Below are 19,540 nucleotides of genomic sequence, written 5' to 3'. Positions count from 1 at the left end.
AAGAACTACAAGCAAAAGTCTCCATCAACTAACCAGAGGAAGTGGAAAAAAAGGTACACCATAATGGTAAATGTTCAGTGTGCCAAGATGACTCTCTAATTTTATATAAGCCTATTACAAACAGATGAAAAAGAATGCATACAAGTAATATCTGAAAACCAGATATAACTACATTAATCCATCTTATATGTATATAGCCCTGCATTCATAAAATATATAGATTTAATTATGAAGGAAAAATCCATCAAAATTGAATATATCCTGAACCAAAAAGAAACTATCGAGTAATTTATCATATTTATAAGAGACATAATAGGTTTTTAGAACTTATTTAAATTAAGTTAGAAATCCATAGTACAAAGATAATTATTTTTTCAAAGTTAAAAAAAAAAATTTGAGAACTGGAGAGATGGGTTAGCAGTTAAGAGCACCTCCTATTCCTATGGAAGATCCAAGTTTGGATCCTAGAATATACATCAAGTGGCTTACAACTGATTATCATTCCAGTAGCAAGGGTTCCAATATCATCTTTTTGCAGGCATTTGGACAAATGTGATACACATGAAACAAGGAAACAAGTACACATGCACATGCATAAAAATAGACAGTAATGTAAATAAATATATATTTAAAACTCATGAATTTATTATAATTTTATTAAAAGTGAAGAGTATAATGGCATAACAGCAATGAAAAGAAATGTGTGTGTGGGCCACTAGATACCAACTTGCTTGAGTGGAACTTAATTGCATTAGTGACAAATTTAAGCATGTAGAATCTCTGAAAAGGAATCTTGTAAATATCTATTCACAAAGTTAAGGAAAAGCATTGTCACTGTAAAAAAGTGGAGATGAATACAGAAACATGCATAGAGTGAACCAAGAATTAAGAATTGGTCTGTAAACAGCTACTAAAATTGATAATTCTCCAGAAAATGGATCAAGCAGAAAGCTGGAAAAGTAGGCATCACTAAGTTCAGACATTAAGAACTAATTTTACAGATAATGAGAGAAAAATAAAAGAACAGTTTGTTCTGCTATAGAATGTTTTTTCATTTTTAATTATGTGCATGTATGTTTCTTTGTGCATGCATGTGTATGTGGATGGTATTTGCACATTCCTACAGGTGCCCAGGTGGCCAGAGGCATTCTATTCCTTGGAGATGTAGTTCAAGTAGTTGTGAGCTTCCAGTCATGGTCCTGGGGACTCAACTTGAACTTCCAATATCCCTGTCCAGTCACACCCCACGCAATGACTTAAAACCTTCTCACATGGCCTAACTCATAAATGTTATACATGAGTGCTTGTATAACAAATTCAATTAAGGACTTTAAGCTTTTAATCTTTACTGCACACATATACACACAGTTATGACACATACATACTAACACAGACACACACACATACATGTACACACACCCCACACACAAATACATTTAAAGTCTTGATACCTTCAAAATGAATTATTCTATAACGTTAAGAACAAAATATATCTGTCTAGGAAGACGGCATGATAATCTTATTAAATAAGTACATATGTTTCTAGACTACAAAAGTACATTTGATATCTGAAAATTAATCAAGATAATTAATGGAAAATCTTTAAGATAAAAAGTCATTCATAAAGTGTTCCCTTGAACGTGGCTATGAAAGATGGTGCTTTCTGTGTGTGTGCATGAGGGCACAGTACAGGTGCACAAGCAAGTCAGAGAACAACTTTTGATATCGTTTCTCAGGTGCCTACTGAGGTAGCTTGTTTTTCCTTCCTATGTTTAGTGAGGAAGTTAGAGTGATTGGTTACCAAGTCTCAGGGATCCATCTGCTATCATTTTCTGGGTGTGCAAATTGAAGTGGCACCACAATCCCCTTCTTTTTTCCTCTTTGGATCCTTGGGTTGAGCAGAGGGAATCCAGTGATATAGGTAGTTCACCCACTGAGCTATATCTACAGTCTAGGCAGCAGAATAAAACAACCTTTCTTTCTGGTTTAAAAATGATCTTTTAAATTATTTTTGAGATTATAATTACATTTCCCCCAACTCTTTCTTTCTTCCAATCTCTTTGTGATACTCCTCTCTACTCTCCTTCTATGCATATTCATGGCTTTCTTTTTCATTAACTGCTATTATGTCTGTATATGTTTATACATACTGTCAGAAGCTATCTTTTAAGTTTACAGATATGTGTAAATGTGTGTGACTTAGTGTGCTCCATACATATGGTATATGGTTACATGTGTTCTCAGATGCTAGAAGAGAGCATTCAATATCTAGGAACTAGAGCTACCATGTAGGTGCTGGGAACCATGCTCAGGCTCTCTACAGGAGTAGTAAGTTATTTTTAACAAGAGACTTGCTGGGCAGTGGTGGCACCTTTAATCCCAGCCTGGTCTACAGAGTGAGTTCCAGGACAGCCAGGACTACACAGAGAAACCCTGTCTCAAAAGAGAGAGAGAGAGAGAGAGAGAGAGAGAGAGAGAGAGAGAGAGAGAGACTGGCTTATCCTTTCAACCTGAACACAACTATTTTTAATGTTGCAAACACTAAATACCATTTTAAAAGCTGTTGTATATTTGGGATATAATAGTGAAAGTTCTTTTTAATCTGCCAACTGCTATAAACTGTACATAAATTTTCCTGGTTCCAAAGGCTTTATTTTAAAACTCTCAGAACAAGATAAAATTTGTCATCCTCTGGAATGACAAATTGGAATCCTTTGTCCAATTCTCCCATTTACTTCCACTTTCTAAAACCTTAAACTTATAACTAGCAGGTTCTTACAGTAGAACCATCTCAGTCTATCACTGTGAATGCTAAGAGCTATAGAGTTCCTTTCCCCTGGAGTCAGATGCATGCCTTTATGGTGGGAGATTTTCTTTCTCTCACTCAGAAAGAATTCATTTGCTATGATCATAAAGTCTCCATCCCTATGTCAGAAGGTGAGACATCAAGTGGCTATCCAACTCTTATAAAAATGTTTGACTTAATAGTGTCTGTCCTTTCCTCATAGTGTGATGCCTTTTCTTTCATTTTTTTTACAGTCCAGTGGTTATCCCCTTCAAGTCCCCCCTTCCACAATTCCTTATCCTCTTCCTCCTTCTCACTGTCTTCAAGATGTCCACCTGCCTGCCAGGCCTTTCCACTCCCCGGATCCTCAAGTCTCTTAAGGGTCAGGTGTGTCTTCTCCCACTGAGGTCAGACCAGGTAGTCCTCTGCAATATATGTGATTGGGGCCTCAGACCAACTCTTGTATTCTTCCTGGTTGGTGGATCAGTATCTGAGTGATCTCAGGGTACTGGGATAGTTGAGACTGGTGGTATTCCTATGGGGTCATATGCCTCAGTCAGAGACTTGTTGAACCTCTCAGAGAACAGTTATTCCAGGCTCCTATCTATAAGTACACCATACCATCAGTAATAGTGTCAGACCTTGGAGCCTCCCTTTGAGATGAGCCTCAAGTTGGGCCGGTCACTGGACCATCTTTCTGTCAGTTTCTTCTCCATTTTTGTCCCTGCAGTCCTTTTATACAGGAACAATTCTGGGTCAGTTTGACTGTGAGATGGTAACCCCATCCCAACAATTGATGTCCTGTCTTTCTATTGGAGGTAGATTCTATGAGTTCCCCACAGTTCGACATTTGATCCATTTGCCTGTAAAACTCTTGATGTTCTCATTCTTAATAGCTAAATAATATTCTATTGTGTAAATGAACGTTTTCTGTATCCATTCTTCAGTTGAGGGATATCTGGGTTGTTTCCATCTTCTCGATATCACAGATAAGGCCACTATGAACAGAGTAGAGCATGTTCCCCTGTAGTATGGTAGGACATCTTTAGGGGATATTCCCAAGAGTGGGACAGCTGGTTCTTTAGGCAGATATATTTCCAGTTTCCTGAGGAACTTCCAGATTGATTTCCAGAGTGGATGTATCAGTTTACAATACCACCAGCATTGGAGGAGTGTTCCTCTTTCTCCACATCCTCTCAAACATGTGCTGTCACCTGAGCTTTTGATCTTAGTCATTCTGATTGGTGTAAGGTGGAATCTCAGGGTCGATTTGATTTACATTTCTCTGATGGCTGAGGACTTTGAACAAGCCTTTAAGTGCTTCTTGTGCATTTGCAAATACTCTGTTGTGAATTCTCTTTTTAGCTCTTGCTACACCTCTGGAGCACTCAGGATAGAAGCAAGGAATATCAGTATTGCATTTACTATAAATAATGTTATATTTCTAATCCTGAAGTCCTGTGTTTACTGGCAAAATATGTAACTGTCTCTCTGAGAGACGGGTGTTATTTCTGAGTGTCTTAAGTTTAAAATACATAGTGATGATTGTAAGGTTCATTTCACTCATACCAGAAAGGTTATTCACTTAAAAACTTCTAGTTATCTAGAGGAAATATACATTATATTCTAAATTATGTTTTTATTTCAGTCAGTACTTTTAGAGTGGCTTTGGAAAAGCCACAATAACATCTTAAATTTTGATGTCATCGAAATTTTCAAAGACTATTTTAAATATAAAGCAGGATCATGTGTGTTTAGAGAATTTTCTACATTTTGGAAACTGAATTGGTCAATACTTAACACCCATTACTGCACTGTGATTTTTGCCCTTTTTATTTTTTAAACTTCAAAGCCTTAGAAAGTTAAATGGCACTAGATATGATACATTGGTTTTTGCATTAAATTTTTTATTCATGTCCGTGAAAATAAACATAAAAATCTTGGCTTTTTTCTTTCTTCTATTGGTTTTTATTTCAGCCATTGATATTAAAAAGCAAATTAAATATTTAGGTTGAATCTTTTATTTTTAAGACATTTGTGGATAAAACTAAGCAATCAAGTTAGTTTCAGGAATGTAGAAATGGCTTAACTGCTAAGAGCCCTGGAAGTTCTGAATTTAAATCCTAGCACCCACATGGCAGCTCAAAACTTTTTGTAACTGTATATAGACAAGACCAGATGCCCTGTTTAGACAAATATTTATATACATAAAATATAAAAATAAGTAAAATATCAAAAATGTAATTTTATGTAAAAAATATAATTTCACACTTCTTCCTTAAATAAAGTTATTCTAATATTTTTAAATATTATTAATCATAATCAGAGCAAACATTCTTCAAATCAAGTCACCAGAAGGAAAAGGATAAATTGTCTCATAGACAAACTTAGAAATAAATAATCTCTATCTAAAAGGTTTTAAAAGGATGTCATTCATGAGAACTGTGTGATTTAGTCTATGTTTATCAACAGAACAAAGTTGGGATCAAATTTCAGGAACAAACATTGCACTGTAATCATGATTTAATTAAAGCTTGGGCTGCCTTGCAAAGAAATGAATATGGAATTATGGGATGTAATCAAGCATAAAGCATGTCATTTTATGTAGAAACATTCTCAGGGTGTTTAGACTATATGAAATGTGTTGTGATAGGTAATTCCTCAAGATGTTTTAACTCTAAAGTCTTCTGAATTAAATAGTTGTTTTTTAAGAAGTGATTATAGTACAGAATACGATAATCTAATATCCAGTATGTTTTTCCATCAAATAACAACAGAAGCAATCGCTACCCATTCTCTTGCAGTCTTTTATCATTTTTAAAATTTGAAATTTCCAAGTGAACTTTCATATGGAATGGTCCCGAAGTAAAGAAACACACAACTCAGGTTCATTCTTCCCTTACTTATCTTTTGTATGTAAATGGCAGAAACAAATTGAGATATTGTACATGAGAAGGATCTTTTGATAAAAATAAGCAAAAGTCCAGGTGACTACAAACAAAAGTTGGTGCATTGTTACCTGAAGAAAATTAAAAAAAAAAAGGTGATTTTTAATACTTATCAGAGTAGAGAATATATATATATATATATATATATATATATATATATATATATATATATATGTATATATATATATGCATGTGTTTAATATGAGATAAAATCAGTCAACATTTCTGCCACTTTTTAAAAGACATTCAAAGTTTGTCTTAATATTTCTCAAGACATTATTTATTGCTTGTAATGTTCCCTGCTACACAAACAAGCATCATGGTAGGATGATGCTGACAGCTTCCCACTTGCAAAAGTATATCATGATAAGGAGTTCAACATGGGTCAATGCAATTCAAAAATTAATGAAATCTACTACATAATCAATATATTATTTTACTGTTATATAAGCTATGAAAGCCTGGCCCACTAGCAGATTATATACCTCTAAAAATTTTGGAAACAAAAGAGATCAGTGAAAACAACATGAGTCAAAGTCCAAAAATGTTATCAATATTGAGAGAGTGCTGTATGAGAATAAGCTCTGTTTTTATCTAATGTTAAATTTTAAGTTTGTTTGTTTGATATATTCAAGCTCTGTGGATATACATTTGTTTTCATAGAATCATAAAAGTCATTCGCCTACAGTGACTTTACTAGACTTATCAATGATGAAACTGAAGAAGTTAAAATAATCATCAAATCCTACTACAAAAGCCTATATCAACAAAACTGGAAAGTCTGGATGAAATGGACAATTTTCTAGCAGATACCAAATACCAAAGTTAAATCAGGATCAGATAAACCATCTAAGCATTCCCATAACCCCTAAAGAAATAAAAGCAGTCATGAAAAGTCTCCCAACTAAAAAAAAAGCCCAGGACCAGAAGGGTTTAGTGCAGAATTCTATCAGACCTTCCAAGAAGACCTAACACCAATACTCTTCAAACTATTCCACAAAATAGAAACAGTAGGAAAACTAGCTAATTTGTTCTATAAAGCAACAGTTACACTGATACCAAAACAATACAAAGACCCAACAAAGAAAGAAAACTTCAGACTTATTTCCCTTATAAACATGTATTTAAAGATTCTCAATACAATTCTTACAAACTGAAACCAAGAACGCTTCAAAACGACCATTCATCATGATCAAGTAAGCTTCATCCCAAGGTTGTAGGGATGATTCAATATACAGAAATCCATCAACATAATCCACTAGATAAACAAACTCAAAGAAAAAAAACCACATAGTCATTTTATTAGATGCTGAAAAAGCATTTGGCAAACGTCAACATCATTTCTTATTAAAAGCCGTATAAGATCAGGAATTCAAGGCCCATACCTAAATATAGTAAAAGCAATATACATCAAACCAGTAACTAACATCAAACTAAATGGAGAGAATCTTGAAGCAATTCCACTAAACTCAGGAACTAGACAAGCCTGACCACTCTCTATTCAGTATAGTACTTGGAGTTCTAGCTAGAGCAATTAGACAACAAAGGGAAGTCAAAATGATACAAATTGGAAAGGAAGAAGTCAAAATATCACTATTTGCAGATGCTATGATAGTATACTAAGTGACCACAAAAATTCCACCAGAGAACTCCTAAACCTGATAAACAACTTTAGCGAAGTGGCTGGATATAAAATCAAATAAAAAAAAAATCAGTAACCTTCCTATACTCAGAGGGAAATAACATCCTTTACAATAGTCCCATATGATATAATATATCTTGGTGTGACTCTAACCAAACAAGTGGAAGATCTGTATGACAGGAACTTCAAGTCTCCAAAGAAAGAAACTGAAGAAGATCCCAGGAATTGGAAAGATCTTCCATGCTCGTGGATTGGGAATATTAACATAGTAAATAGTAAAAATGGCCATATTGCCAAAAACAATCTACAGATTCAATGCAATCCCCATCAAAATTTCAACTCAATTCTTCATAGAGTAAGAAAGAGCAATTCTCATATTCACTTGGAGGGAAAAAAAAACGGAGAGCAAAAACTATTCTCAACTATAAAATAACTTCTGGGGTAATCACCAACCCTTATCTCAAGCTGTACTTCAGAAAATCGTGATAAAAACTGCATGGTATTGGTAGAGTGACAGGGAGGTAGATCAATGGAATTGAATTGAAGACCCAGAAATGAACACACACACACACACACCTATATTCACTTGATGTTTGACAAAGAAGCTAAAACCATCCAGTGGAAAAAAGACAGCATTTTCACCAAATGGTGCTGGTTCAACTGGTGGTCATCATGTAGAAGAACCCTAATTGTCCCATTCGTATTTCCCTGTACAAAGCTCAAGTACAAATGGATCAAGGACCTTCACATAAAACCAGATACACTAAATCTAATAGACGAGCAAGTGAGGGAAATCCTTGAACACATGGGCACAGGGGAAAAGTTCCCGAACAGAACAACAATGGCTTATGTTTTAAGGTCAAGAATCAACAAATGGGACCATATAATATTTCAAAGGTTCTGTAAAGCAAAGGACACTGTCAATAGGACAAAACCACAACTAACAGGTTGGGAAAAGATCTTTACCAACCCTATATCTGATAGAGGGTTAATATTCAATATATACAAAGAACTCAAGAAGTTTGACTCCAGAGTCCCACATAACCCTATTAAAAATGGGGAACAAAGCTAAAGAGAATTCTCAACTGAAGAATACTGAATGGTAGAAAAGCACCTAATGAAATGTTCAATGTCTTTAGCTATGAGGGAAATGCAAATCAAAATGACCCTGAGATTTCACCTCACATCAGTCAGAATGGCTAAGATCAAAAACTCAGGTGACAGCAGATGTTGGCAAAGATGTGGAGAAAAAGGAGCACTACTACATTGCTGGTGGGATTGCAAACTGGTACAACCACTCTGGAAATCAGTCTGGTGGTTCCTCAGAAAATTGGACAGTATGACTCAGCTATACTACTTCTGGGCATATACGCAGAAGGTGCTCCAACATGTAATGAGGACATATGCTCCACTATGTTCATAGCACCCACATTTATAATAACCAGAAGCTGAAAACAACCCAGATGTCCCACAACAGAATAATGGATATAGAAAATGTGGTACATTTACACAATGTAATATTACTCAGCTATTAAAAAACAATAATGCAGGCAAATGAATGGAACTAGAACATATCATCTTGAGTGAGGTAGCCCAGTCACAAAAGAATACACATGGTATGTACTCACTGATAAATGGATATTAGCCCAAAAGTTTGAAATACTTAAGATACAATTCACAGACCATATCACATGAAGCTCAAAAAAAAAAAAGGAAGACCAAAGTGTACAAGCTTAAGTGTTTCTTAGAAGGGGGAACAAAATACTCACAGGAGCAAATATGGAGATAAAGTGTGGAGTAGAGACTGAAGGAAAGAACACCCAGAGAGTCCCCCTCCTGAGGATCCATCCACTATAAAATCACCAAACCTGGATGCTATTGTGGATGCTGAGAAGTGCTTGCTTACAGGAAGCTGATATGGCTGTTTCCTGTAAGGGTCTGCTGGAGCTTGACAAATATAGAGGTTGATGCTAGCAGCCAAACATTGGACTGAGTGTAGGGTCCTTGATGAAGGAGTTGAAGAAGGGACTGAAAGAGATAAGGGGTTTTGCAGTCCACTGAGGGGGTCAACAATGTCAACCAGCCAGATCTCTGGGACTCCCAGGGACTGGATCAACAACCAAATAGTACACATGAAGGAACCCATGGCTCTGGATGCATATGTGGCAGAGAATGGCCTTTTTGGACATCAGTGGGACATCATCGGGTTTGATTCCCCAGTGTAGGGAATGCCAAGGCTGGAAGGCAGGAGTGTGTGGATGAGTGGGGGTACACCGTCATAGATGCCCAGGAGAGGGGATGGATTAGGGCAGTTTCTAGAGAGGAGCCCTGGAAAAGGGATAGCATTTGAAAGGTAAATAAATAAAATATCCAATAAAAGGGAAGAGAAAGAATAACAATTGACATTTTCCCCTCCCAATATGGCCTTAATGCAGCCAGATGTGGTGATAAATTCCTCAGTATATAAAATTCATGGCCAGCATCTGCTGCAGAGTAAGGTAGATGTAAAATAAATGATAGATAGATAGATAGATAGATAGATAGATAGATGATAGATAGATGACAGATAGATAGATAGATAGATAGATGACAGATAGATAGATAGATAGATAGATAGATAGATAGATAGATGATAGATAGATAGATAGATAGATAGATGATAGACAGACAGATAGATAGAGAAATATAATATGTAAGTACTAAATCTTGAATTTAGTACTTCGTACTTAGAATCTGAAATAGCAGTATTAAACGATGAATATCTATCAACTTGCAATGTTTTCTTCTTTGACTATATATGTTCTTATCATGCAACAATTTCTATGTATCCCACAAGATGAAAACATGGAATGCTATTCTGTAGATGCTTAAGAATATTGGCAGAAATTTTTAAGATTACCTCATATAGTACCCCCTGAATGTGGGTTCCCTTCCCTCCACTCCCTTCATCTCCATATGCTTCTCTCTCCCTCAAATCCATTTTCCTTTCATTTACTTTCAGAAAAAATCTGAACTCCAAGAGACACATACAAACAAGATAAAGTAAGATACAAAATAAGACAAGGCAAAAACCCTCATATCAAGGCTGGACAAGAAATGCAATCAGAGGAAAAGAATTGAAAGAGCAGAAAAATGAATGTTGTTGATCTTAGCCATTCTGACCAGTGTAAAGTAGAATCTCAAAGTAGTTTTGAATTGCTTCTCACTGATCTCTAAGAATGACCAACATTTTAAAACAGTTTTAAGTGTTTCTCAGCCATTTGAAATTAATTCCACTATTGAGAATTCTGTTTAGATCTGCACCCCATCCTAAATTAGATTATTTGGTATGTATATGTATGTGTGTGTGTGTGTGTGTGTGTTTGATATGTAATTTATTGTGTTGTTTACATGTTTATATATTTTGATACTAGATCTCTACTGAATTTTTGGTTGGTAAAACCTTTTACAATTCTGTAGGCTACCTCTTTGTTGAAATAATAGTACCCTTGCCTTACAAGGCGTTTCAGTTTTAGGCGCGCTCATTTACTAATTGTTGATCTTATTGTCTGTGCTATAGGTATTCTATTTTGGAAAGTGGTCTTCATTGCCAACTCATTCAATGTTATTCCCCATTTTCTCTTCTATCATGTTTGGTGTGACTGATTTTCTGTTGAGGTCTTTGATCTATTTGGACTTGAGTTTCATGCAGGATGTTCAACTTGATCAGCAGCATTTATTGAAATGGCTTTTTCTTTTCCAGAGTATATTTCTGACTGTTTTATGAAAAATTACATCTCCATAGACATGTAAAATTATGTCTTAGTCTTCATTGATTCCATTTATCAGCATATCTATTTTTTATGACAGTAAAATGTAGCTTTTATTACTATAGCTTTATAGTACAATTTTAAATCAGGGAAAATGATGCCTCCAGAAGTTTTTGTTCAGGGTTGTTTTGGTTATCCTATTGTTTGCTTGTTTAGTTTTTTCATATGAAATTATTAAAGAATTGCATTAGAAGGTCAGTTTTTTTATTTTGGTCAAGCTTCAAAAATGACATATATAGCATGATCATGCTAGCTTTTTTTTCCTGGAAATACTTTTATTCCTGCTGATTGTGTTAAAGCTTGTCTTTAACTACATCAACATGTTGGCAGCCAAGTACATGGCTTGAAACTGAAAATGGACCCCTAAACAGTTATTAAATTAATACTTTGGTAAGCCATCGATGGGTAAGATTCTGCACAGAGCCTTACCAACCTAAGACAGAAGTGCATTTCTTTTGATAATGCATATTCCATGACAGATAAGGAAGGTATTCTTGTCAGAATGACCTAAGACAGGCTCAGTCTTGTTTATGAAATAAAAAACTGGGAGAGACGGAGAACCTTTGGAGCTGCTTGGCAAGAATCTGACATGGGCCAAGCACAATGAAATGGGCTGCTTGGCAGGAATATGACATTGGCCAAGGACAAGGAAGTAGGCTTCAGGCAGGAATCTGACATTAGGCTAGAACAAAGAAGTAATTTGTGGTAGGAATATAAATCTTAGGCTAGAACAAAGAAGTAATCTCAGTCAGGAACCTAAATATTAGGCTAGAACAAAGAAGTAATTTCAGTCAGTAGTAAAAATGGCTATTTTGCCAAAAGCCATCTATAGATTTAATGCAATCCCCATCAAAATGCCCACTCAATTCTTCACAGAGATAGAAAGAGCAATCTTAAAATTCATTTGGAATAACGAAAAACCCAGGATAGTGAAATCTACTCTCAGCAATAAAAGAACTTCTGGGGGAATCACCATCCCTGACTTCAAGCTGTACTACAGAGGAATAGTGATAAAAACTGTGTGGTATTGAAACAGAGACATGTGGGAGTATCAATGGAATAAAATAGAAGACCCAGAAATGAAGCCCCATACCTATGGTCACTTGGTCTTTGACAAAGAAGCTAAAACCATCCAGTGGAAAAAAGATAGCATTTTCAACAAATGGTGCTGGTCCAACTGGAGGTCAGCATGTAGAAGAATGCAAATTGATCCATACTTATCTCCTTGTACAAAGCTCAATTCCAAGTGGATTAAGAATCTCCACCTAAAACCAGCCACACTGAAACTAATAGAAGAGAAATTGGGGAAAAGTTTGGAACACATGGGCACAGGAGAAAAGTTCCTGAACAGAACACCAATGGCTTGCGCTCTAAGACCAAGAATTGACAAATGGGACATCATAAAACTGCAAAGCTTCTGTAAAGCAAAGGACACAGTCAATAGGACAAAGCAGCAACCAACAGATTGGGAAAAGATCTTTACCAGCCCTACATCTGTTAAAGGGCTAATATCCAAGGTACACAGAGAACTGAAGAAATTAGACTCTAGACAATCAAAGAACCCTATTAAAAAATAGAGCACAGAGCTGAACAAAGAATTCTCAACTGAGGAACTTGAATGGTTGAGAAGCACCTAAAGAAGTGTTCAGCATCCCTAGTCATCAGGGAAATGCAAATGAAAACAACACTGAGATTCCACCTCACACTAGTCAGAATAGCTAAGATCAAAAACACAGGTGGCAGCAGATGTTGCCAAAGCCTTTTATTAGCATCTAATGCATGATCATATTTTTTTTTTACATTTTATTTATGTCATAGATAACATTTACTGATTTAATATGTTAAAATATCCCTGCATCTCTGAAATGAAGCATACTTGATCATGGTGGAAGATCTTTTTGATGTGTTTTTTGATTCAGTTTTCATCTAATTTATTGAGTATTCTTTGCTTCTATGTTCATAAGAGAGATTGGTTTGCAAATTCTCTGTCTTTGTGGAATCTTTCTGGGGTTTCAGAATCAGGTTACTCTTGACTTCATAAAATGAATTGGGCAATGTTCCTTCTGTTTCTATTTTATGGACTAATTTAATGGCTATTGACATGAATTTTTCTTTGAAATTCTAGTAGAGTTCTATGATGAAATCTTTGGCCCTGGGATTTTTTTGTTATTGGAAGAACTTTTAATAACCACTTCTATTTCACTAGGGTTTATAAGTCAATTTACACTGTTTACTGATTTGATCTTGTTTTAACTTTGGTAAGTGGTACCTATCAAGAAAGTTGATTCTTTTAGATTTTCTAATTTGACAGTATACATGTTTTTAAAGTATGTTCCTATCATTCTCTTGATCTCCTTGATGTTGGTCATTATGTTCTTTTTTTTATTTCTAATTTTGTTAAATTTATATATCCTCACTCTGCCTTTTAGTTAATGATGATCAGGTTTCCTTGCAATGGGTTGCTCTGATGCTGCTTGTATTCTAAATTAGGTCCCCAAAACTGGGTGTCCCAGAGATGAGAGAGTCCACGTGTAGATGCTAGTTAAGTAATACTGCCCCACTTAATTGTTATTGGTAAATAAAGTGACAACAGCCAATAACTGGGCAGAATAGACATGTTTGATTTAAGTTTCCCAGGTTTGGGACCATGAAGAAGACAAATGCAAAGGAAAGAGGGATGGAGAAACTGCATGGGTTAAAGGTCAAGAGACCATGGCCCTGAGCAATGACAAATTGGTGGTAAGAGCAGTCCAGATGAAACATAGTAAATAGTAAGTAATAACTTGGGGTTATAGATAGGAAAGTAGATTCTATAAAAATGGAGTGTAGGCGGCTGCCTAGGTCTTGTGTTGTTTAAGGCCTATTGTAAATTTAAAAGCTGTGTGTTTTTCATTGGGAACATAAATGATCTAAGTCAAGGTATAAACCCTGGGCAAGAATGTAATTTTTTAAACCAACTGTTCAATAGTATTTTTTATTTTCTGAAAGAATCAACTCTTTGTTTCACTGATTTTTGTTGTAGTTGTTTGGCTTCTCTATTTCTTCTGTTTTCATGTGTGTAGTTAACCTCTTTGGTGTGAGTTTTCCTTTTAGTACCTTCTGTTGAACTGGATTTGTAGATAAATATTGTTAGGGTTAAGGTTTGGGCTAGTGTTAGGGTTAGGGCTAGGTTTAGGATTAGATCTAGGGCCTAGGTTAGGTTTAGGGTTAAGTTTAAAGCTAGGGCTAGGGCAAGGGCTAGGGCTAGGGCAAAGGCTAGGGCAAGGGCTAGGGCAAAGGCTAGGGATAGGGATAGGACTAAGATTAGGGCTAGGGTTAAGAGAGTCTAGGCATATATGGTTTGTTGCAGTGCATGAGGTGACTCTGAGAAATGAGCTATGGAATTCATGGACTATATAAATATCCAATGCTAGCATCCTTTGTCATCTCACATATATGGCTTCTGTTGTCTACTTGAGTTGATGGCTCAGATACAGATACAAAGCAAGGCCAGGGGGAGATGGTCTGTGAATTCCATGGTAGGTGTGGACAGAACTGCAGTTGATGTTCTGTTGCAGTGCTAATAACAACCTGATAATTGTCTCTGGGGCAATAAAGCAAATATTTTTTATCAATTAAAACAAACTTACTAAATATTTAATTATATAAGGGGTATATTTCAGACTTTCAGATATTCTAAATAATCGGTTTCTTATGTGCTTGTCATGTTTTTTCTTGACTATCACACAGATAATCTGTGATATAGTGTTCTTCATTTTTCTTAGTTTCATATAAAACTAAGAGAAAAGAATTTCTATAGCAATGAATTCTAATAAATCACAGCACATATATTCTTTCAATGTTATCAATTATGTTTTGCTAGTTCAGGGATTTTGACAGTCACTGATAAACCTATATGTAGCTGTATATGTATCTCCAGAAATACTATTTTTTTCTAAAGAAAATATTTTCTTCTTTGATTAGCTAAATTAATTATCTATCTGGATTTAACTAAATGTAAAGAATTCTGTGGTGAGAAACCTTCAATATTATCTAGTATATCTGACCATGCCACATATCCCAGCATTTCAGTTTCTAAAGCTCGTGTCAATCTAGCTTATTTGTGCTTTAAAATAATTTAACTAACAATTTTCTAGGTCATCTTTGATTTCACTTTCAATCATTGAGTTTTCCACACTCCAGAACTAACTGCAATGTTTTCAACTAGAAAAACATAGTCACAAGTTTTTCTATTTCCATATTTTGGACCACACTATTCAATCAAACTTTTGTTCTTCATTATAACTTTTTACCAATTACTTAATCACATCCCAATATTTATTATCCAGTTTTCCTCTGTACCAAAAAGTCTTGTAAGTTCTAATTTGCTGCTAACATTAACTCTGGACTACTTTTTGCTTCTCTTTAATATTCAGGACAACAGTCCCACAACTAATGTGTCTTTAAGTATAGTATCTCAAAGGTTCTCTTTCTCTTATTCAATGTGAGTCATTGTCAATAATCATTATATTTGTCTCAATAAAGTCTGCTATTCATTTGCTACTTCCTAGGTAAACTCCCAACTCCTAATGTCCTTTGCAGACTCCCCTAAATTTTGAATAGATAATAAAAACTCTAACAAAGCAAAGGATGCATACTTTATCCTATTATCTTGAATAGCCTCTGTTAATAGTGGAAACAAAAAAAAATATGCTTTGGTCCATACATGAACATGATATTCTCAGGAATTAGAAGTGTAGTACTCCACTTCGTTGAATGGGATCTTCACTGAAGTTGATTAGTAAATCTTTTCAAGTTATTCCCAAAGTTAATATTATCTTCAGGATTCTATAAAACAGATCCACAGAACTAAGACTTTCTCTTACTTTATTGATTTCAGTGATGCACTAGAACTTTAAGATGATATGTGCATTTGAGTCTAATATTCAACTGAGGCTTTCAACTTCTGATCTACATGCAACAATTACATAAGATAAATATAGGTGTAATATTTCCTAATAAAATTGCCTTTGGTTAGTAGACTTAGTAAACATTTGATTACTTTTTTATCTTAGTTGAGGTAATTTGATATATATGCAAATGAGCGTTTTTATTTTCAATCATTCAAATTTGTTGTAATAAAATAATTGTATAACTGACATTTTGAAATTTCCTACAATCTGACTTGTTAGTAGAAAAACAAATACCCGCAGAAGACTTAAATGATCCTCATTCTCATTTTTCTTCTAAACATTTTTGTCTGAGTGTTTCTGGCTGATTTAACATTCTTGATGGCTTACTCTCAGTTAACACAATCACATATTTCATCCGTATCTTGAAAAATACATACTTTAGGGGAGATATTAATTTCCTTGTTATAATAGTGCAAAGTGGATACAAATTACATCTCATTCAAATTTTGTACTTTTCTCCTGCCATACAAAATATTTTAATAAATTTAAAATATACTTGAATAATATGATGAAGCATGTTCAAGCAAAATTCACATGTGTTGAGTTTTACATCAAAACTTGTCTTATAGCAGAGTTATAAACTCAGAAGCAAACTTAGATTAGGATCCTACGACCTCACTTTGTAAGATGGAGTTGTGGTCACTATCAATGAGGAAATATAAGTTCTTAAGTGTCAACATTTTTATCTTTCTATAATGGTATGTTTGCTATTTAAATATGAGTATTCATAATTTATATATTATGTAGTTATTATATAGTATTTTTTCTTCAAAGGTGAAAAAATATTAGGTTTAGTAATAACAATATATAGGCAGGAATTGCTTGGTGATTTATAACTAGCCCTAAAATAAATTGAGTGTTATAAAAGGAACAATAGAGAGAAAAGAAGCTAGAAGGAAAAATAGTGTTGATCATTATGCAACCCCAAAAACATGAAAAATGTAAACACAAATATATTTTTAATTGGTACTAAGTTACCAGTTTCTAAATCTAAATTCATGTAATAATTTCATATAAATTTTTATTCATAAGATTTTTTTGTATTAAAATATAATACCATGTTGTTGTCTAGGTAGTTTTGATGTAGCTATAGGAAAATACATAAAAACATATTATCTGTAATACTCACATAATTTATCTAAATGTTGTAGAACACTGGCCAAATGACAGCCATCCAATTTGAATCTAAGTACTTTTGCTCATAATGTCCTCTCAGAAAATGAGTTTTCTCCTTTGTTATAGAACTTAGTTTCTCTCAAGGCCATTTTTATGTCTTCTTGTAGTTTGACTTGTTGGCATTGTTGTTCATTGATTTTTTTTTCCTCCTGTGGTTTAATAAATTACAGCAGTTTTCTCATCTTCTAAAGTTAATTATAGGAAATAAATAGAAAATCTCCCCCGTATTCCACTAAACACTATTTCTAAAAAATGAATTGATAAATCCCCAAGCAATAAAAACTAATGATGTTTGACTATGGTGATTGAAATGATATTTAACAGAACAATTATTATATGTTCTTATTTTATTTTGCAGAGAATGTAACAAGATTTGAAATATGTCTAGCACTCCTCTTCAGAAGCAGAACTTGTCTAGGTTAAGGTGCTATTGCTGTGAATAGACATCATGGCTATGGCAACTATTATAATGGAAAACATTTAATTGAGGCTGGTTTCCAGTTCAGATGTTTAGACCACTATTGTTGTGATGAAAGAGTGCTGGTGTACTGGCAGACATAGTACCAGAAAGAAACTGAAATTTTTCCATCTGGATCTTCAGGCAGCATGAAGTGACTGTGACAAACTGACCATGCTTGAGCTTCTGAGAACTCAAAGGCCACCCCCTAGTGACATATCCACTCCAATAAGCCCACACCTGCTCCAACAGAGCCACAACTCTTAATAAGTGACATTCTCTCTTTATTTCAGTTTGAGAAAGCTCAAACTGAAATAAAACTTGAAATATAAAGTCACATCAGCCATCATAAGAATATAAATGATATCTCATGCCAGGGGAGCAGATAGGCTGAAGGTAGATCTTTACCTTTCCTTCTACTCATCCAGTTCCAATTCCCCCAGCTTCATCACCAACTCTGTAGCAGAACACCTCCTGCAATCTTCCTTTCCTCTTGGACCCCATCCCCAATAGGTCATAAAGGTCTTCTCCATTCTTTTCCCAGCTCATCCCAGTCTCCAAGCCTGGACCATCAGCAGACATTTCCTGTGAACTCACCAAGGAAATAGATAAGCTAACTTGAGACCTTCATTTTTACTCTCTCTTCTCCTCCAAATCCAGTCCTCAAGTCTCATTTCTATCTCTGAAACAGAACAGCTGCTGCAGCCTTCATTCCCCTTCAACCCACATATTCTTTGAGCCCCACAGACTTTTCCTTTCCAACCACATTGTTTCCACTTGTTGCTTTATCCCACACAGTCTCCAACTTCAGCAGATACTCTCTGCTAACTAACAGACCACATTCTATCAGGGAAGCACATTGGCTCTCTGTAGATCTTCCACTCCCCTTCTTTTCCTTTAGACACACCCCCCCTTCTTCATTATCATACCCAGAAATGCAACAGACCCTATGTACAGTGTCTTTCCCTCTCTTCATTGTCTTTTCTTGTTCCAAGGCAACAAAATAATCAGGTCTGATTAAACAGGATGTCCTTCCTCCAGGGAAATAATTCAGGCCTCCAGTTTACCCAACTCCTAAAGGTCAGCTCTTAGTACCCTGAAATAGATTTTCCCTAGAAGGCCCAGTGGTCTAACCTGTTAGGTCCAAAGAAAATATCTTGCCAGGCAACACAGCATCACACTGTCCAAAAATCTAGAGAGAAAACAAACACAAAAGAAAAAACAAACAAAACAAAAACACCAACTAAACAAACACCCACCCAAAAAAGAAGACTCCTGACACAAAACATTCAGGAAATCTGATAGACTTTAAAGGACCAAGCCTAGGGATAATAAAAATAGAGGAAAGAAAAAAACAGCATAAAGGTAAGGGCAGGAAAAAGCATAAAATAAAAATCTCCTAATCAACAGAAGGAAATGCCTATAGTGGTACAAAAAGTGTACTGAACCCTATATAGTACAGAGCAGAACATTATATAGTATGAAACAGAAAAGAAAGCCCCTTCTACATATAAAAACACTACAGAAACAAAAGCTTAATCACAAAGTGGATTGAATTCATGTGAGAATGAATGGGATACAGAGAAGGATTAATCCCTCAAAAATGTGTATAAGGAGCCATTTGAAAGGCTACTATCACAAAACTCAACTTAAAATAAAATATTTGAATGGATATTGGAACACATGTGAAAGGAGGGAGGTGGGGTTAGTGGGAATTAAGGGATTAATGGGAGTTTGGAAGACATGTAGGGATGGGGAAGTAGTGGACTGG

This window comes from Grammomys surdaster, unplaced genomic scaffold (assembly GCF_004785775.1).
Source record: "Grammomys surdaster isolate TR1022 unplaced genomic scaffold, NIH_TR_1.0 67, whole genome shotgun sequence".
NCBI lineage: Eukaryota > Metazoa > Chordata > Mammalia > Rodentia > Muridae > Grammomys > Grammomys surdaster.
Note: the sequence above shows the minus strand (reverse complement) of the source record.